Consider the following 21,374-nt stretch of genomic DNA (forward strand, 5'->3'; position numbering starts at 1 on the left):
AAAGGAGGTAAGACATGCAGGGAAGGAAGGAGGGAAGACCGGGAGAGAAGGAAGGACGTTAAGAACACAGGAAGGGAAGGAAGGAAGACAGGAAGGGAAGGAAGGAAGAAAGACAGGGATGTAAGGAAGGAAGGAAGACAGGGAGAGAGGGAAGGAGGTAAGACAGGGAGAGAAAGAAAGAAGACAGGGAGAGAAGGAAGGAAGACAGGGAGAGAAGGAAGGAAGACAGGGAAGGAAGGAAGTAATTAAGGAAGGAAGGAAGACAGGGAGAGAAGGAAGGAAGGAATACATGGAGAGAAGGAAGGAAGGAAGGAAGACAGGGAGGGAAGGAATGAAGACAGGGAGAGAAGGAAAGAAGACAGGGAGAGAAGGAAGGAAGAGGGGGATGGAAGGAAGACAGGGAAGGGGGGAGGAATTAAGGAAGGAAGGAAGGAAGACAGGGAGAGAAGGAAGGAAGGAGGACAGGGAGGGAAGGAAGGAAGACAGGGAGAGAAGGAATGAAGACAGGGAGAGAAGGAATGAAGACAGGGAGAGAAGGAAAGAAGACAGGGAGAGAAGGAAGGAAGAGGGGGATGGAAGGAAGACAGGGAAGGTGGGGAGGAATTAAGGAAGGAAGGAAGGAAGACAGGGAGAGAAAGAAGGAAGAAAGGGAGGGAAGGAAGGAAGACAGGCAGGGAAGGAAGGAAGGAAGACAGGAAGAGAAGGAAGGAAGATAGGGCGAGAAGTAAGGATGGAAGACAGGGAGGTAAGGAAAGATGGAAGACAGGGAGAGAAGGAATGAAGGAAAACATGGAGGAAAAGTAGGAAGCAACACAGAGAGGGAAGGAAGGAATGAAGGAAGACAGGCACATAAGTAAGGAAATAAGGAAGACAGGGAGAGAAGAAAGGAAGGAAGACAGGGAGAGAAGGAAGGAAGGAAGATAGGGAAAGAAGGAAGGAAGGAATAAAGGGAGAGAAGGAAGGAGGGGAGACAGGGAGGGAAGGAAAGAAGACAGGGAGAGAAGGAAGGAAGAAAGACAGGGAAGGAAGGAAGGAATTAAGGAAAAAAGGAAGGAAGACAGGGCAGGAAGGAAGGCAGGGAGGGAAGGAAGGAAGAAAGACAGGCAGGGAAGTAAGACAGGGAGAGAAGGAACAAAGGAATACAGGGAGAGAAGGAAGGAAGGAAGACAGGGAGGGAAAGAAGGAAGGAAAACAGAGAGGGAAGGAAGGAATGAAGGAAGACAGGCACAGAAGTAAGGAAATAAGGAAGACAGGGAGAGAAGGAAGGAAGGAAGGAAGACAGGGAAGGAATGAAGGAAGACAGGGAAGGAAGGAAGGAAGGAAGACAGGGAGAGAAGGAAGTATGGAAGACCGGGAGGGAAAGAAGGAAGGAACACAGAGAGGGAAGGAAGGAATGAAGGATGACAGGCACAGAAGTAAGGAAATAAGAAAGACAGGGAGAGAAGGAAGGAAGGAAGACAGGGAGAGAAGGAATGTAGGAAGACTGGGAGGGAAAGAAAGAATTAAAACAGAGAGGGAAGGAAGGAAAGAAGGAAGACAGGGAGAGAAGGAAGGAAGGAAAATAGGGAGAGGAGGAATGAGGAAAGACAGGGAGAGAAGGAAAGAAGACAATGAGATAAGGCAGGAAGACAGGCACAGAAGTAAGGAAATAAGGAAGACAGGGAGAGAAGGAAGGAAGGAAGACAGGGAGAGAAGGAAGTATGGAAGACCTGGAGGGAAAGAAGGAAGGAACACAGAGAGGGAAGGAAGGAATGAAGGATGACAGGCACAGAAGTAAGGAAATAAGAAAGACAGGGGAGAAGGAATGAAGGAAGACAGGGAGAGAAGGAATGTAGGAAGGAAGACAGGGAGGGAAAGAAGGAATTAAAACAGAGAGGGAAGGAAGGAAAGAAGGAAGACAGGGAGAGAAGGAAGGAAGAATGACTTGGAAGGAGGGAAGGAAGACAGGGAGAGAAGAAAGGATGGAAGACAGGGAGGGAAGGAAGGAAATAAGGAAGACAGGTAGACAAGGAAGGAGGGAAGACAGGGAGAGAAGGAAAGAAGACAGGGAGAGAAGGACAGAATACAGGGAAGGAAGGAAGGAAGTAACTAAGGAAGGCAGTAAGAAGGACAGGGAGAGAAGGAAGGAAGGAAGACAGGGAGGGAAGGAAATAAGGAAGACAAGGAGAGAAGGAAGGATGTAAGACCGGGAGGGAAGGAAGGACATAAGGAAGACAGGGAGAGAAGGAAGGAAGGAAAACATGGAGGGAGATAAGGAAGGAATGAAAACATGGAGGGAAAGATGGAAGGAACGCAGAGAGGGAAGTATGGAAATAATGAAGACAGGGAGAGAAATAAGGAAGGAAAATCGGGAGAGAAGGAAGGAAGGAAGACAGGGAGAGAAGGAAGGAAGACAGGGATGGAAGGAAGTAAGGAAGACAGGGAAGGAAGGAAGGAATTAAGGAAGGAAGGAAGGAAGGAAGACAGGGAGAGAAGGTAGGAAGACACGGAGTGAAGGAAGGAAAGAAGTAAGAGAGGCAGGGAAGAAAGGAAGGAGGACAGGGAGAGAAGGAAGGGTGGAAGACAGGGAGAGAAGGAATGATGGAAGGAAGACAGGGAGGGAAGGAAGGAAGGAAGGAAGACAGGGATGGAAAGAAGGAAGGAAGACTGGGAGGGAAAGAAGGAAGGAAGACAGAGAGGGAAGGAAGGAAAGGAGAAATACACGGAGAGAAGGAAGGAAATAAGTAAGACAGGTGAGAAGGAAGGAAGAAAGGGAGAGAAGGAAGTAAGACAGGGAGAGAAGGCATGAAGGAAGGACGACGGATGGAAAGAAGAAAGGAAGTCAGGGATGGAAAGAAGGAAGGAAGACAGGGAGGGAAAGAATTAAGGAAGACAGAGAGGGAAGGAAGGAAAGAAGAAATACAAGGAGAGAAGGAAGGAAATAAGGAAGACAGGTGAGAAGGAAGGAAGATAAGGAGAGAAGGAAGGAAGGAATATAGGGAGGGAAAGAAGGAAGGAAGACAGGGAAGGAAGACAGGGAGTGAAGGAAGGAAGAATGACTTGGAAGGAAGGAAGGAAGACAGGGAGAGAAGAAAGGATGGAAGACAGGGAGGGAAGGAAGAAGGGCAAAGAGGGAGAGAAGGAAGGAAGACAGGGAGAGAAGGAAGGAAGACAGGGATGGAAGGAAGGAAGGATGACAGGGAAGGAAGTAAGGAAGCATGGAAGGAAGGAAGGAAGTTAGAAAGAAAGGAAGGAAGGAAGAAAGGAAGACAGGCAGGGAAGGAAGGAAGGAAGACAGGGAGAGAAGGAAGGAAGACATTGAGAGAAGGAAGGATGTAAGACTGGGAGGGAAGGAAGGACATAAGGAAGACAGGGAGAGAAGGAAGGAAGGAAAACATGGAGGGAGAGAAGGATGGAAAGAAAACATGGAGGGTAAGACGGAAGGATGTGGTAGTTAGGGTTCGGCGGTCGGGAGATGTTGTGTTGTACAGAAAGATAAGAAGATAAGGCCCCTCTGCCTAGAGGCAATAACATTTGGTTTGTGATGTAAGTAGACGGAAGTGACATTGTAAACTTAGGGTATATAATGCTCTGTCACCTATCAATAAACGCCATTTGCCGTCCACCACATTGGTGTCTGTGAGCAGATGGACCGAGCGGCCTGGGGTTGGTCGCCGTGCCGTTCCTGAGATAGGTCGCTACGCCACCCAAAGGCAACAAGTGGTGCTGAAACCCGGGAAGCGGGGCTTCGGGAATCGCCTGGACGGGTGAAAGGCGGCCGGAGCGGCTGGACCAGCCCGGCGAGGAGAAGGGAGCTCCCAGGACCCGCAAGGAGGATGGAAGCCCTTGTGAAGGTTGCATTGTTATAAAAATTCGCCACAGGCATGAATTTGTCAGATTAATTTTATTTACAATTGATTAGTATTGAGAGGCAATAAGCAAGCAGCGCTGGGTGCGCCGGGGAGTCTCCGCTCCACCAACGACGCACGAATCTTCTCAAAAATTCTGTCCTTTTATATTCTTTTGTATCCGGTATACGTGTCCTTTCACATCCGGTATATATGTCCTTTTCATGATATGGTCTGAGTCTGCACCAGTCTGTTGCTAGGGGGTCTTGATCTGCCTCCTTGAAGATTGCTGAATCGAAGGTCTCGAGTCTTCCTGTTCTGTGACCTTTACACAGTAAGTGCTAAGCTTGCACAAGCCTTGCTTACGTTACTGGATATCTGCGATTAGCATAAGGCTTAGTTTCAGCATATCTATATGTCCTTGTTTGGACATAACGTGCTTGTGGTTACAATCTTGCGTAAGCATGTATTAGTTGGTTAGTTTAAAGTTTATCTCTGTTAATATAGTTTAATGCAAAAATTAATTCAATAGTTTTCTAAGTTACTGACACGAATCACACCCATATCCCTCACAATTCCCCCATTTGTCTTTTTGCGACTTATTGATTCGTGTTTTGTTTTCTAATTTGATAACTGCTTTTTGGGCTGCAGACAAAACTGGTATTGTCTTTAATTGTTTTTAATACCATTAAGGAATGAGTTTTCCTGTCATATGCAGTCTCTGGGTCTAATGGTACAGCTGTGAATTGCATATTTTTACAATTGTATTTATTAATTTGGTAAAGCATGGAATTATTCAGGGGATTACCAATAAGCCTCCAAATATTCCTAATATTACTATACCTATTTCTGTAATCCAATCTCCATTGAAAAATTGTCCCCAAGATCCTAATCCTCCAAAAGTGACTCCATTCCAGGTTTGCACTGGAACATGGGCTACCTTCTTCATTTCTCTTATTAGTTCGCTTATAGCTTTACCTTCATCTTCTATTTCTAAACAACAGTTACTAAGATTAAATTTTCCACAGACTCCTCCTTCTTGAGCTAATAGATAATCAAGAGCTAAACGATTTTGATATATAGCGGTCCTCATTTTAGTATTCTGTTTTGCAATTAATCCTAATGCGTCTCCTGTTTTGTTTACTACTATTTCTACTACAGCTTGTAATCTTATAATCCTATTCAACATATATATAGGAGTCCTGTATCCCCAGGACCCATCTTCGGCCCAAGTTGCTGGGTCATAATAAGAGATTATTCGTTCGGGTGGCCATTCATTATCTTTCCAGTTACCAATTTGTAGCTCTCTTTTATATCGCTTTTTTCTTAATTCATCAGTTTCTGTATATAACTGGACCCCTAAGCGTTCTCCTCGGCTTATAGGTAATAAAAAGAAACTAGGTCTGATCGTTCCTAATATACATGATCCTGTCCAATTTTGGGGTAAAAATGCAAAGGCTATTTTACCACAGATCCAATAGTGTCCATCTGGAGTGGGCCAACCATTTGGCATGTTAGTTCCATTAGTCCAGTTTTTGAATTGGTTATTTATTTCTATAGGATTTCCCCATCTTTCCCAGTCTTTCTTCGTTCTGTTCCATATATAACCTCCTTCACAAAGTAAATTCCCTACTGGTTTTCCACCATTTTCTAAAATTTGCCAGCAACTTTTTCCGATTATACTCGTTTGCAAGATCCATTGTTGTTTCCTTTTGTTCCTTTTTTGATTTTTCCAAATTGCAGGATCACTTATATTACTTTCCATTGCCTCCCAGGGCCATCTGTCTCCCTGGTTAGTTCCTCCACAAACATAGCAGTTAGTTACGTTTAGTGCTTTAGCTATATTTTCAGCAAGATTCACAAAAAGATTTTTAGTAACTGTGGGAATTTCATATTGGACTCCAGTTTCCATCTCATGATAAAATGAACTGAATAATAAGTGATGTTGTATTGACTCCTTAATACTTTCTTTGATTTCAATTTGAATTACAGCTCCTGGATCGGTGCCTGAAGCCCATATTTTAATTCCAAACTCTTTAACCTTTTCACTTTTCCATTTTCCAATATTTAAAGTTAAATTGAGTAGAGCACAATCATGTGGTCCACATTTCGGTTTTGCAGGAACATTTTTAATGGTAGCTTCTAATTTAGGACAGTGACTTTCATAACCCCAATTTGCTGTGGACCAACATACACAGTCCCATCCATATCCGCAGTAAGTACTACAAGATGGATTACCATTTCCATTTTGCATACAAATGTACTTTTCTAGTCCTCCATAATATCTTCTCCACCCCACGTCTCCACATCCCACATATCCAGGCCCTATATCTGTGGTTACTGAGGGGGAATCTATTGCTTCACAGACATCAAAAATTGCAGATACTGAGGAGTTAAGATTAGAGACTCTATTACTAGTACCAAGAGGTTTGGCTAAATTAGGTCTCCATTTTACAGCAGCCCCACCTGTCTTCAACTCCACCCAATATAGATAAGGGAGCTCCTTTGGTTCATAACACACAATTTGGCCAGTTTTCTCTTTACACAGCTCATATTTAGTTTGATTATATATACAACTACCTACTTTCGTTCCTTTGCATTCATAAACAGTGTGATATACCAATGTTTTTGAAGTTATCCTCCCTCTTCTAGTTGTGGTTATACATTCATTACAGTTGTTGTGAATATTTTCAAGAGCCGAGGCATTTTCCCGTATGGTTCCAATCAGAACCAACACCAAAAGAGGTCCGGTCAGGCTCATAATGCTCAGCGGTCACAGCCCCAGGGGTTGCAGCCCTTGGCAGACTTTTTTTCAGCTGCAGCACCGATTCCCTCTGGGCTTGCCCTCTCTGGTAACTTAAAGGTATATTCCCCATCAGCTATAGCAACAATAGTATTTGACCCACAATATTTGTTCCAGGGAGACGGTAATTTCACACCGAATGCAAAGGAACTTCTACTGATCTTTCGAATATTATTCATGGTTTTCCCTCAAATAATGATATATTTCAAACTGCTGTAACACTTGGCTCTTAAATAATTTTAACTATATCTGCATGTCTCTCTTCAAATTTGCAGGAGTCAATATGAATTCCCTCAGTTACTTGTTTAAGTCCTTTTGAGGGTCAGCTTGATGTCTCCGGGTTCAGTCACAGCTTTCCATTCTTTTACGGGTCCTTTTACTCGTGACGCGTGTGTCCACCCTTTTTCAGCGGTTCTTATCGCTGTTTCTGTAGTAAAAAGAACAAGAAATGGTCCTTCCCAACGAGGGGATAAACTCTCTTCTTTCCAGCTTTTTATTAACACCCTGTCCCCGGGTTGAATGTTATGTATGGAAAATTCCAAGGGGGTGCTTTGTGCTAGCATTCCCTTGGCCCTGAGTTCTTGTATGTTCTTATTCAGAGCAGTAATATAATGTTGGATACTAGCATCTTCTATCTTGGGGTGCCCTATAAGTAGTCCCTGGGTATAGGGCATCCCATATAACATCTCAAAAGGTGAAATCCCAGTAATCAAATTTGGCATGGTCCTAATATTTAACAGGGCCATAGGAAGACATTTGATCCATGACATCTTAGTTTCAATCATTAATTTTGATAGCTGATGTTTCAGAGTTTGATTCATCCTTTCTACTCTCCCAGAACTCTGGGGATGCCATGGGGTGTGATAATCCTGTTGGATTCCCAAAGCCGTTATAATACTTTTAAGAATTTTAGAAGTAAAATGTGATCCTTGATCCGAATCTATTACCTCGATCATACCATATCTTGGAATGATATTTTCGAGTAATTGTTTCGCTACTACTTGAGCCATAGCTCAAGTAGTATGGCTTCGACCCAATGTGTTAAGTGATCTATTATTACGTCCTGTTTTTGGTAACTCGGTAAAGTCGACCTGTATCCTTTCAAAGGGTCGATGGGCCAAAGGTCTTCCTTCCTTTGGAGCCTGTCTCATTTGGTTTTTATTAACTTTCTGACAAGTTAAGCAACCCTGAGTTTCTTGCTTAGCTATTTCAAAAATCCCCATACACCCGTAGAACTTTAAAAATTGATCAGTGAGTGCTCTCGTTCCCCAATGTGTCTGCTGATGTAGTCTGTGTAATATTCTTCTGGCATATCCCTTAGGTAACATCTCTCTCCCATCAGGTAATATCCATTTATTATTTTCTAATTTTGCTCCTAGTCTTTCATATTCTTTTATCTCACTTTGAGAATATGCCTTTGGTTCATTTATCTGTTTTTCCTCCTCCTTTACATTTTCAGTAGTCGTCAAAATCAATAGAGCTGCTCGTTTTGCTTCTTCATCCGCTAAATTATTCCCTCTGGTCCTGAATTGTAATCCCTTTTGATGCCCCCTAACGTGAGTTATAGCTATCGCTTCAGGTCCTCTTATAGCCTGTAATATTTGTTTTATTAATCCTTCATGTATTAACCCTTTTCCCTGAGTATTTATCAACCCTCTCTCTTCCCATATTTTTCCAAAGGTGTGTACTATTCCAAAAGCATACTTTGAGTCTGTAAATATGGTTCCCTTCTTATTTCGTAATCTTATTAATGCTCTTAACAAGGCATATAGTTCACATGCTTGTGCTGACCAACTTGCACTCAATGGACCGGACTCTATTATTTCCCACGTTTTTCCATCCACAATTGCATAGACCGATTTTCTTTTCCCATTGACCACCTGTGAGGATCCATCCACAAACAATTTTTCTCCTTCCTGTAATTCTTCCTCCTCTAGGTTGGGTCTGATTTTTGCTTGTAACTCGACCATATCTATACACTTATGATAGAGTACCAAAGCTTCTTCCCATTCCCCAAATAAGAATTGTGCAGGATTTTGAGCTGTTGTGGTTCTTAGTTCTAGTTCAGGGGAAGAAAGCAAAATAGCTTCATATTTCAGTAGTCTATTATCCGTTAACCACTTACCCGCTTTTTGTTGAAGGATTCCTCGGATGTCATGGGGGGTATAGACAATTAAGGATCCTCCAAAGGTCACTTTTCTAGCTTCTTCAACTAGTAAAGCTACTGCTGCTACTGCCTGTATGCAGGTAGGCCCGCTCCTGCTTACAGGGTCTAGCAATTTTGTAAAATATCCTACAGGCTTTTTGCTCCCTGCCCAATCCTGGGTTAGTACTCCATATGCAGCATGAGTACTTGTGATCACAAACAATTGAAATGGTTTATTTAATTCTGGGAGAGTTAACACAGGAGCTTTCATTAAAGTATCCTTTAAGTGTTGAAATTTTTCCTCATCTTGTGGGGACCATTTCACTACATCTAGTGTGAGTTTTTCATATAAGAATTTTACTTTCTCACTATATTCTTCTATTCATTGTCTGCAATAACCTAATAATCCTAACACTTGTCGAATTTCCCTTTTTGTTCTTGGAGCAGGCAGGGCTATAATTCCTGCTACCTGATCTGGGTCTAGCTTCTTTTTCCCTTTACTAATCCAGTGTCCTAAATACTTTACTTCAGGTTCTGTGAATTGCAACTTCGATTTTGAAACTTTTAATCCTTTTTCTCCTAGAAAATTCAATAGTCCTATTGTGTTTTCTCGGACCTCTTCCTCTAGTTTCCCAGCTATCAGTAAATCGTCTACATATTGTAAGAGTTTTACATTTCCCTCAGGTTTGAAGGACATTAATAAATTCTCTAGAGCTTGACCAAATAAATTTGGCGACTCAGTGAAGCCCTGAGGTAATACTGTCCATCTTAATTGTTGCTTTCTACCTGTTTCTGGGTCTTCCCACTCAAAGGCAAAAAAAATCTCTACTTTCTTCAGCTAAAGGGCAGGCCCAGAAAGCGTCTTTTAAATCGATTACACTATACCAAGTATGTTCTGGTGATACTTGATTTAATAAAGTATATGGGTTTGCTACTACAGGGAACCAGGTGACTGTTCTCTGATTTACTGCCCTTAAATCTTGAACTAACCTATAACTCCCATCTGGTTTTCTTACCGGGAGGATTGGAGTATTATGTGGTGACATACAAGGTTCTAAAGTCCCCTTTTGTATCAGGTTTTCAATTATTGGCTTCAAACCTTTTCTTCCTTCCAAGGAAATTGGGTATTGTCTGACCCTAATAGGTTCTCTTGGATTTGTTATCTTTACTTCTAATGGTTCAATATTTAATTTTCCTACTTCCCCTTTATTATGCCAGACTTTCAAATTTATGCGCTCCTCATCTTTTTCTGTTAATTGATATAAGTTTATCATTATTGCTCCCTCTTCCACCTCCAGATTTATTCCTAATTTTATGATTAAATCTCGGCCTAATAGGTTATATTCTGCTTCTTCTACTATCAGAAAATCACCTAAACAAATTTTCCTTTCAGATTCGATTTCTACATTCTTAATAATGGGCACCCTAAAAGGTTCTCCTTTTGCTCCCACTACTAGAGTGGATTATTTGCTTACTTGGCATCCCATAGGGACACACCGGACTGTAGATCTCTCGGCTCCGGTATCAACTAAAGACGTTATTTCTTCTCCCTGGGGACCTATCTTTAAATTTATCAAGGGCTTGGATGATGTTCTTGTCCCCAGAACGTATAGCCCCTGACACCCCTATTCTTCCTCTTTGAACATTTTCTCATCTCGCATCCGCTTCTTACAATTCTTCTTAAGATGTCCTTTCTTACCACAATAATAACATTCTGGGATTTCCCCAGAAACAGTCTTAATTTTTTCCCTTCATTCTGTCTGCTTTCTTTCTTGATACCCAAATCCTGAAGCCTTGGATACTGGTTTAGACTGTTCTCGTTTTTGAGTTTCTCGTATTGCTGCTACAAATATTTTTGCCTTCGCTTTCTGTTTTTCTTCATCCCTGCGTACATAAATTTTCTGAGCCTCCCTTAACAATTCCTGGAGCCCACGATCTTGCCAATCATCTAGTTTTTCTAACTTCCTCCTAATGTCTCCCCAAGATCGTGCCACAAATTGGGTTTTTAACAGGGCTTCCCCTACTGGGGAAGCTGGATCTACACCAGAATACATTTGTAATGTTTTTCTTAACCTTTCTAACCAGTCTGTAGGGGACTCACCTTTCTCCTGATGCCCACTAAAGGCTTTATTAATATTTTGTCCCCTCGGGACCACATCCTTAATTCCTTGTATAATCATTCCTCTTAAATCCATCATATTCTGTCCGTCATGGCCATTCTGATTATTCCAATTAGGATTTTGACTCGGCCACTTCTGTTCTCTGAGAGGACCTTGCTGATGTTGTCTCTCCCAATTTTGCATTCCAGCTTGTCTGATCATAGATCTCTCCTCTGCAGTAAATAGTATTCCCAGTATTGACTGCATTTCTTCCCAGGTATAAGTATTGGGACCTAGGAATGGGTCTAGTCGTTCAGAAACCCCTAAAGGGTCATCTAACAATCTGCCCATTTCCTTTTTAAAAGATCTTACATCATTCGTGTTTAAAGGCACCGCCACAAATCCAATTCCTCCTACTCTTCCTCCCATCGGAACCTCTCGGAGGGGTGCCAACATTACTGCTTCTTCTACTCTCTCTGATTTTTCATTTTTCTTTGTTCTTACTTTGCTCCTAGTATGAGCAGAAGGAGGGGAGGATGGGGGAGCCGACGGGACAGAGTCAGGAGAACTTGGAGGATTAATACTCCTTCGTTAACCTTCCGTGTTTTGTCCCTGATAAGGGGGTGGTAAGTTGTCTAACGGCTCCCAAGATGGTTTGTTTAGTTTGTCCTCTTTTACTTTTCTTTCTTTTAGGGGAAATAACGAGACCGTTACAGACGATCCCTTCCATAAGGCTGCATACTCACTCTCTTCCTGACTAAAAGGTTCTTTCCCATTTACATATAGATTTAAAGCCTGACATATCCAGTCATCAAAAGACCCGAATATTGGCTAATACAAATGGTTGGGTCGGATTTCCTCTTTTGTCCATACTTCCATGCAGTTGTGGATCACTTTTTCCTTACTTTTTCCTTCCTGGGACGGCCAAGAGCCCCAGTATTTAAGCATTAACCCCAAGGGACTATCTGGGGGCATATCTGGCAATTCGCTCCCTGTCTTATTCATGGGACCTCTCCGTGGGCCCCGTTCTGGGTAGAGTTACGACTCTTACTCTGACCCATTTCCCGCCGGGTGTATCTCCTTTCAATCAACCGCTACCACATCTTCACTATCGCTTCCCTCCTTCAACTGCTAAGTCCCTCGCGGGAGATTGGAAACGCGCTTAAAAGGAAAAGAGGAAGACAGGCAGAGAAGGAAGGAAGAATGACTTGGAAGGAGGGAAGGAAGACAGGGAGAGAAGAAAGGATGGAAGACAGGGAGGGAAGGAAGGAAATAAGGAAGACAGGTAGACAAGGAAGGAGGGAAGACAGAGAGAGAAGGAAAGAAGACAGGGAGAGAAGGAAGGAATACAGGGAAGGAAGGAAGGAATTAAGGAAGGCAGGAAGGAAGACAGGGAGAGAAAGAAGGAAGGAAGACAGGGAGGGAAGTAAGGAAATAAGGAAGACAGGGAGGGAAGTAAGGAAGGATGACAGGGACAGAAGGAAGGATGGAAGACACGGAGGGAAGGAAGGAAATAAGGAAGACAGAGAGAGAAGGGAGGAAGAAATAAAGGGATAGAAGGAAGGAAGACGGGGAGTGAAGGAAGGAAGAAAGACAGGGAGCGAAGGAAGTAAGGAAGACAGGCAAAGAAGTAAGGATTGAAGACCGGGAGGGAAAGAAGGAAGGAACACAGAGAGGGAAGGAAGGAATGAAGGAAGTCAGATACAGAAGTTAGGAAATAAGGAAGACAGGCAGAGAAGGAAGGAGGGAAGACAGGGAGAGAAGGAAAGAAGACAGAGAGAGAAGCAAGGAAGACAGGGAGAAAAGGAAAGAAGACAGGGATGGAAGGAAGGAAGACAGTCAGGGAAGGAAGCAAGGAAGACAGGGACAGAAGGAATTAAGGAATACAGGGATGTAAGGAAGGAAATAAGGAAGACAGGGAGAGAAGGATGGTGGTAAGACAGGGAGAGAAGAAAGAAGACAGGGAGAGAAGGAAGGAACATAGGGAGAGAAGGAAGGGAGGGAGGGAAGGAAGGAAGACAGGCAGGGAAGGAAGGAGGGAAGACAGGGAGGGAAGGAAGGACAGAAGAAAGACAGGGAGGGAGGGAAGGAAGGAAGGAAGAAAGGAAGGGAAGGAAGGAAGAAAGACAGGGAGGGAAGGAAGGACATAAGGAAGACAGGGAGAGAAGGAAGGAAGGAAAACATGGAGGGAGAGAAGGATGGAAAGAAAACATGGAGGGAAAGACGGAAGGATGTGGTAGTTAGGGTTCAGCGGTCAGAAGATGTCGCGTTGTACGGAAAGATAAGAAAATAAGGCCCCTCTGCCTAGAAGCAATAACATTTGGTTTGTGATGTAAGTAGACGGAAGTGACGTTGTAAACTTAGGGTATATAATGCTCTGTCACCTATCAATAAACGCCATTTGCCGTCCACCACATTGGTGTCTGTGAGCAGATGGACCGAGCGGCCTGGGGTTGGTCGCCGTGCCGTTCCTGAGATAGGTCGCTACGCCACCCAAAGGCAACAAGTGGTGCTGAAACCCGGGAAGGGGGGCTTCGGGAATCGCCTGGACGGGTGAAAGGCGGCCGGAGCGGCTGGACCAGCCCGGCGAGGAGAAGGGAGCTCCCAGGACCCGCAAGGAGGATGGAAGCCCTTGTGAAGGTTGCATTGTTATAAAAATTCGCCACAGGCATGAATTTGTCAGATTAATTTTATTTACAATTGATTAGTATTGAGAAGCAATAAGCAAGCAGCGCTGGGTGCGCCGGGGAGTCTCCGCTCCACCAACGACGCACGAATCTTCTCAAAAATTCTGTCCTTTTATATTCTTTTGTATCCGGTATAGGTGTCCTTTCACATCCGGTATATATGTCCTTTTCATGATATGGTCTGAGTCTGCACCAGTCTGTTGCTAGGGGGTCTTGATCTGCCTCCTTGAAGATTGCTGAATCGAAGGTCTCGAGTCTTCCTGTTCTGTGACCTTTACACAGTAAGTGCTAAGCTTGCACAAGCCTTGCTTACGTTACCGGATATCTGCGGTTAGCATAAGGCTTAGTTTCAGCATATCTATATGTCCTTGTTTGGACATAACGTGCTTGTGGTTACAATCTTGCGTAAGCATGTATTAGTTGGTTAGTTTAAAGTTTATCTCTGTTAATATAGTTTAATGCAAAAATTAATTCAATAGTTTTCTAAGTTACTGACACGAATCACACCCATATCCCTCACAGTATCACAGTCACATAGTCAGTGGGGTATTGATTGCAAACCTAAAGATTTTTCTCTCGCAGTTGCGAGGCTTTTGCAAACTGGGGTTATTGCCCAGCCGGTTGTTATAAATTAAGACCACAACGGATCATAATCCAATTAAAATTTTATTAATTATAGAAAGTAGAATATGAGCAAAGACAGCGCTGGAAGACAGGGGAGTCTGAGCTCCGCCAACTGCCGTACTGAGCAGTTCAAATAGCCCCCTTTTATACATCTTTACTTCCGTGTTCATGACGTAGTGGAGGTACTCTGCGCATGCTTCAGCTGTTGTTAGGGGGTCGTTTTCTGCCTCCTGATGGTCGTTGAGGCCGAAGTAAGAAGTCTTCCTCTTTTGTCCCATTGTTGACCCCTCTACTCCTATGTCCTTATATGGAGTTGTTCGTCTTATCTCTGCCAGTTCCTGGAACATCTTGCAGTTATCTTATGTTTGCATAAGCAGTCTCTGGTTTAGTTGGTGTAAGCGATTGTGGTTATCTTATCTTGTGTATGCTGTGTCTGGTGGCTGTTTGCCTAACCTTTACATTGGGCTTAACATAAATCTTAATAAACAATACCCTAGACTATAGTTTCTCACAATCCCCCCTTTTTCTTTTATCCTATTATTGTTTATTAGACGCTGCTTTCATTCTCGGTACTGCAAGCAAACCTTTTTCCACAATCCCAACATTTACCATAACACAAGGTAATACCTCACAATTACAATAGGCATAACTTTCACGTGGCATAACGCATTCACAATAATCTTCATTCTCATTAATAGATACACTCTTATATTTTGCCCCAGATCTCGTAGTTAAAATAAGCAGTTTAGCTATGTCAAACCGTTCTCTAATAAAGTGTAAAATATAGCGTTATATACAAGGCCCAAATATAAGTCCCAAAATTAACATAATAAACGGTCCTGCTAAAGCAGACAACAAAGTGGTTAGCCAAGGTGAAATATTAAACCAGTTTTCATACCATGACCTGCCCGCCTCACGATCTTTCTTACGTTGATTTAACCTTTTCCGGAGTTCTACATAAAGGTTGTACAGGGAATTCAGGTTGTCCCACCCCAGTGAAAGTGGTTATCACTTTGGATGTTTCCCAGGATACTAATTCCCACTTTAATGGTTCATGCGGGTTTCCATTTGCTTGGGTTATTATCAATAACAAAACTAACGGTATACCAGGAAAAAGGGTGTCTGTCAATTTTGCCAATTTAAGTATATTTTTACCAGTCCTGGGGAAGTTCGGCCATTGCTGTTTTTGCATCCCATTGTTCTGGTTCTTTTCTCCACAGTTTATTCCTCCTCTGCCTCGCCCGTCGACTCGGTTGCTTCAAGCCACGGGGTGTACCATCTTCTCGGCAGCAAGGGAATTCTTCAGGAGAACAGCTGTTTCGGGCTTTCTGCCTGTTTACATAGGCTTCCCACTTTGCAGCCTTAACTAATGGGGCAAAGCAAGATACAGTTAGTACTTCCCTTCTACACTTTATAATCAAAATTTCGGCTATAAAGGGGACTGGTTCATTGGAGTGGTAACAATAATATTGAGGGTTTATTCCTTTGGCAAAAATCTCCCACCACTCATGGGATTCCCAAATAATTTCTTGTTTTAGACTCTAATTGTTTTAATTTCCACTCAGTGAGAGTTCTTTGGATTTTCCAACACTGTGTGCAAACTCCTATTGGAGGGCATCCACATTCACAGTGTGTCCACCATTTATCCTGACATACCTTACACCTAAAACAAGCAAATGGATAACAATTGCAATTCAAATTATTACACCTAATTCGTATATCTAGAGTACATACATTATTTACATCAGCATATCTTCTATATTCACTATTGTGTGGTTGCATAAGTTTAGCAATTTCCTTCAACACACTTTGTACGCTTCCATATATAATAGAAAAGAGGAGAAATAATTATAGCAAATATAAACAGCAATACACACTTTATACCAAAAGATAACGCGGCAAAATAATTAAATAAAGTCTCTATCATTACGTTATCTTTTCAGGGCTATCTTGGTGTCCCCTGGAGTACTGATTACTTTCCAGTGGGGTCTCGTCACTGGGCCTTTAATGCGACTGGCTCCAATATTTTCTGGCCGTTAAACAAATAATGTTCCAAATATTTCACTTTTTCCTCCACAAATTGTAACTTTTCTTGTGATACCCGTAGGCCCTTTTGTGCAAGAAAGTTTAGAAATCGAATGCTTTCTTTTCTTACATCCTCCTTATTATTCCCTGCTATGAGCAGATCATCTACATACTGTAACAGCACGTTCCCCGTTTGTACCTGGTATTCTTTTAAGAGCTCTTCCAGGTATGTTTGTAGCCCATATCCCTGGGAATACCTGATCCAGTATATCTTCAATCTGACTTCTCCCTCGACATGATTAGTGATCAAAATTAAGCTTTTAACATCTCTATATACTGTTGGTCCTTTACTTTTAAAGTGATCTCGCCTCCTTTGAAAGTAATGGTTGCTCCCAAGTGTTCTAACAAATCTCTCCCCAAAAGAGCTTTTGCAGAGTTAGGCATATACAAAAACTTATGGATGCCCCATTGTTTTCCCAATTGATATTTTAGTAGTTTACAAAAATAAGCCTTTTCACCTTGGCCAGTCGCCCCTTTTATCATCATATAATCGTCCCCAAAGGCATTAAAGCTTTGTTTAAAACTGAATACGTTGCACCCCTATCAACTAAAAATTCCATTTCCCCTTTTTTGTCCCCTAGCTCCATTATAACCAGTGGATCTGCTAGGGAAGATTCCCCTGGTCCCCATCAGCCTAGTTCCAATTCAGTCACCCGAGCCACCCCATGGCACTCCCACCAGGGCAGTCTCACTCCCAGCGTCCAAACTCCTCATAGCACTCACACCGATCCGGTTCCACAGAAGAGGAGGTCACTCCCCCACTTCTGTCCGACATTCGTCCTCCACCAGTTTCAAAGCAACCAGCGCAGCCGTGGCTGTAGCACGACCCAGCTTTTTCTTTTCTACCTATTTCCAATTCCTATACACTCTCCATGCTTCCTCCTTCACTCCCATCCACATTTATTCATCAACCGTTCAATCCCGTCTGTCAACATGTCTGTCTGCCTGCCCCAGCACCCATCCCATGCTCAAACACAGGAACTGCGGGAGCTTCCCTCCTTTCCCCTTTGGTTTTCCCTTTTTTATTTATTTATTTATTATTTTTTTCACAGGTGCTCTCCCTGCTCTGCAGGGGTTACAGATGCCTGCCTCTGCAACAGCACTTCTGGTTTAACCCCTTCTTAACCCTGAATGTGAATGTGCTGCTTGTTGCCAGTGACAGCAATTTCCTCCTCCTTATCAATACCTGATAGGACAGAGGCAGAGGGTGCTCCTCTCGGAGGTACCTGTGATATATAATTTTCTTGATGACTGTCCCAATATCACAGGCTGAACAACATCTCTCCAGCTTAGCTTTCTGTTTTTCCCTGTCCTTTTCCAAAACCAAAATTAGGGATCTGTCAGAGTTATATTAATTTCACATTCTGTCTGCCACTCCAGGTGCTTTCTTAAAGTGAAACATATCTGCATACATTACTTCATTGCATTTTCTTGGCCACCTCAAAACCAACATAAATTGTAAAGAATGCATTAGAATTCAGAGTTCCATTTTTAGGCCATTTTTCCTGATTTTCCATAGTTTATAAAGGCCACCATTGGTTACAATATTTTACCAATGTTTTCTTGTTTACCGAGCCCCCAGAAGAACCTCCCAGTTCTTTCCAATGTGCCAAAATGTAACCCAATGGGCTTTTCTTCAGAATTCCCTTGTTTTGACCGGCTCCCATTTCAAACAATCTCTTACAAATCTCTATAGCTTCTCTTTCCCAGTGCTCTGCAAATGCACTTAAAATATGAAAGCACCTACACACAAGTTTTATGATATTCTCAGGGGATTCAGTAAGATAGTATCTCTGGGTTCTGCAGATCAACTCCCCTGTCATTAGAACATAGTTTCAGTTCCAGCAAAATTTACACTGCCCTAGTATCCACAACAGGTTCCACTGTTCAAAACTTATTATGCACTCATATGTCAGGTTACGAAGGTTTTCCTTTTTGCTTTGTAACCACATCTTCTCAAATTTTCTTTGATACCTTTTATAAACCCTTTCTCAGTTTTCCATTCTAACTTCCCGGAAGTCCGCCAGGATTTTGTGGCTTTTCTCCACAAAGTAATCTTTTATTTCTGGTCACCGATTAGATAATTATAATTTTCTACCTGGCAGTGTTTTGTAAGACACCCCGAGCAGTATCTGCCCCACCAGTGTCCTGAGTGGCAATATCCACGTGAAATGCCACCTGTCACATACAGTTACACTCCTACAAGGCACATACTCTCACAGGGCATATAGGAAATTCCCTTGCCCTTGTATTTCGTAAAGTTATCCACTGCGGGAGGGGTAGCCGGACCTTCCCCCGCTTTCTAAGCTGCTTGATGGTTATACACAGACAAGACACAGGACAGAAAAACATAAACGCTTCGTCCGTCTCCGGCCGCTCCCCTCGCGGAGACACGGAACCGCGGATTAGGACTCCACACTCGCTTCGTAGCTACGCTACGTCTCAGTCACACAGAAACACATGGGATCCCACACACTCACGCTATGGTTCCGCTTACCCTTCTCCTGCTTCCTACACGGTCATTAGCAGGTCCGCCCTGGCTCCCAAAACTTGGGATGCAGCGAAAACCCGGGCTCGCCCGATCCGCCTCCAGGATCGCTTGCGGCCGCGCTATCGGTCGACGAGCCCCCAGCTTGCAAGCCCTACCTGCCAAGGGGAACTCCGCTGTGCGCCAGACGTCTCTGCACGACTTACCAGCAGCCCCGGCCACGCGTACGCCCTACAGGCCCCCCAAAGTACCTAAATTCCAAGCATACCGCCTCTCCGCAGCAGGTCGCGGATGAGAAGCGGAGCTCCTCCAGGCAAGTGGCCTGGGGGGCTTAGGATATTCGCTCCTCACCCGATCCTGCAGCCGAACAGAGGCCTCCTGGCTGGCTCGCCAAATTGATACGCGGATTGACTCCACAACTCGTTAAAGTTGTAAAGTAGGTATGCTTTATTCAGCGCTGAGGTGCATGGGGATCGTTCCTCCAAAGTATGCACACCCAGGGTCGTTTTTCCTTTACATTTATTCCCTTACGCCTATACATATTTAGTATCTGTCCCCGCTTCGTATTATACCTTCTTTTTCTTTTGTTTAGTTTTTATCTCATTCAGCGGGTAAAGTCTAGCTCCCGGTCTTTTTAGCCACACTTCCGCATATTGACTCTCCTCAGGGTTAAGGGGTTTTTTATTATTAACCCAGAGGTTTAATTGCTGTCTTACCCAATCTTCTTCTGACCCATAGACTGGCCAAAAAACATTTTTAAAAATCTTCTTCCCTCCCCATATCTTAGTACAATATTCTATCTTTTTTTTTTTTTTTGCTTATCTTTCCCTAGGGTTCCAGGGAAATATCTCCAATTGTCTAAGATATATGCCAGAGGGGTATTCTTAGGTACAATGAGTACCCTTCCCATGGGAGTCGAAGGCTTGCTGCCCTTCGCCCCCATCTTCTGGAATATCTTCGAACACGCACTCACTCGCTCCCCCTTGTTCCTGGCCCAGTCCCTCGCGGGATATGGGAAATGCAGTACTTAAGGGTCCACACTCGCTTGGTTCAGTATATCGAACCTCTCATTCGTTATATTCCAGGAAACCCAATCCTGCCCGAACGGAAAAACCCGCGAACAACTCTGCCGTGAACAATTTCACTCTGCAGATCTGCCGTGAACAATTTCACTCTGCAGATCTGCTGTGAACAATTTCACTCTGCAGATCTGCCGTGAACAATCTCACTCTGCAGACCTCCGCCGTGAACTATTTCGCTCTGCGGAAAATTTCGCAATATACTTACACGTCCTGCGTCTTCGTCCGGACTCCCGTGCACAGAATTTTTATGGGATTTTACCGGTTCCTTCTTTGCTCATATTCTAGAATTCAGGTTCGTCGGTAAGGATGAGGTAAGCTGTTGGTCGCGGGGCTGCGAAATGTCACGGGGCGCCTCCCCGGAGGACCAAAGCCCACCGTTCCTTATCCGAGTCACGGCACCAGAAATTGTTATAAATTGAGACCACAACGGATCATAATCCAATTAAAATTTTATTAATTATAGCAAGTAGAATATGAGCAAAGACAGCGCTGGACGACAGGGGAGTCTGCGCTCCGCCAACTGCCGTACTGAGCAGTTCAAATAGCCCCCTTTTATACATCTTTACTTCCGTGTTCATGACGTAGTGGAGGTACTCTGCGCATGCTTCAGCTGTTGTTAGGGGGTCGTTTTCTGCCTCCTGATGGTCGTTGAGGCCGAAGTAAGAAGTCTTCCTCTTTTGTCCCATTGTTGACCCCTCTACTCCTATGTCCTTATATGGAGTTTTTCGTCTTATCTCTGCCAGTTCCTGGAACATCTTGCAGTTATCTTATGTTTGCATAAGCAGTCTCTGGTTTAGTTGGTGTAAGCGATTGTGATTATCTTATCTTGTGTATGCTGTGTCTGGTGGCTGTTTGCCTAACCTTTACATTGGGCTTAACATAAATCTTAATAAACAATACCCTAGACTATAGTTTCTCACATGGTGGATATTCTCCACCCCAAAGTGTGGGATAAATGCACTAAAGCTTTAGCCGAAGAAACGATGTCTTCGGGTTGTGGGAAAAATGTTATGTCATGGGGGAAAGTCGTACAGGCTCTGAAAAAGGCTATACAAGAGCAGGAGACCTGGAAGGCGGCAGAGAACTGTTTGTTGGCCACCTCGAAATTGGGAGTCGGGGCGGCCACGCAGACTTTGCACCCCCCAGACGGTGCTGATTGTATTGAGCCCAAATATCAGCAAGAGGGCGATCTGTCCCTTCGATCGGATCCCGATATGGGTCCGATACGCTAACGGAGGGACAGAAAGGAGATAAATCTTTTTGGGGCGGGCTGGCCGAGGAGGCCAGGAGCGCCGCGGAGAAAGCGGAGTCTGGGGCCGTCTGGGCTAGACCGCCGCCATATGCGCCCCAAGATGGTGCCGAGCAGAAAGGCGGAGGGGGGGGCGAAGATGCCCGTGGCGGGAATAATGAGGAAGCGCTACTATTACCATGCGCATGCAAATGAAAAGGGGAGGAGAATGGGAAGAAGAGAACTGGTGGGGGCATCCGGAAAAAGGAGAGTGTGAGTTAAGGGCAGAAAGCCAATTGGAGAGG

The 21,374-nt window shown here is 43.7% G+C and overlaps 1 long non-coding RNA gene across 2 annotated transcripts; it reads right to left on the bottom strand.

The window, feature by feature from the left end:
• Positions 1-13,550: 13,550 nt before the first annotated feature.
• On the bottom strand, positions 13,551-20,356 carry LOC136004355 (uncharacterized). 2 transcript variants are annotated; one of them, XR_010608402.1, is made up of 2 exons: positions 20,047-20,356; positions 13,551-15,552 (listed from the first exon to the last, which is right to left on the bottom strand). It is a non-coding gene; the product is annotated as an uncharacterized LOC136004355 (long non-coding RNA). The 2 variants fall into 2 exon arrangements; XR_010608403.1 differs by lacking the exon at positions 20,047-20,356 and adding an exon at positions 18,769-18,951.
• Positions 20,357-21,374: the final 1,018 nt, after the last annotated feature.

Source organism: Lathamus discolor, chromosome W (assembly GCF_037157495.1).
Source record: "Lathamus discolor isolate bLatDis1 chromosome W, bLatDis1.hap1, whole genome shotgun sequence".
In the NCBI taxonomy this organism is placed as follows: Eukaryota; Metazoa; Chordata; class Aves; order Psittaciformes; family Psittacidae; genus Lathamus; species Lathamus discolor.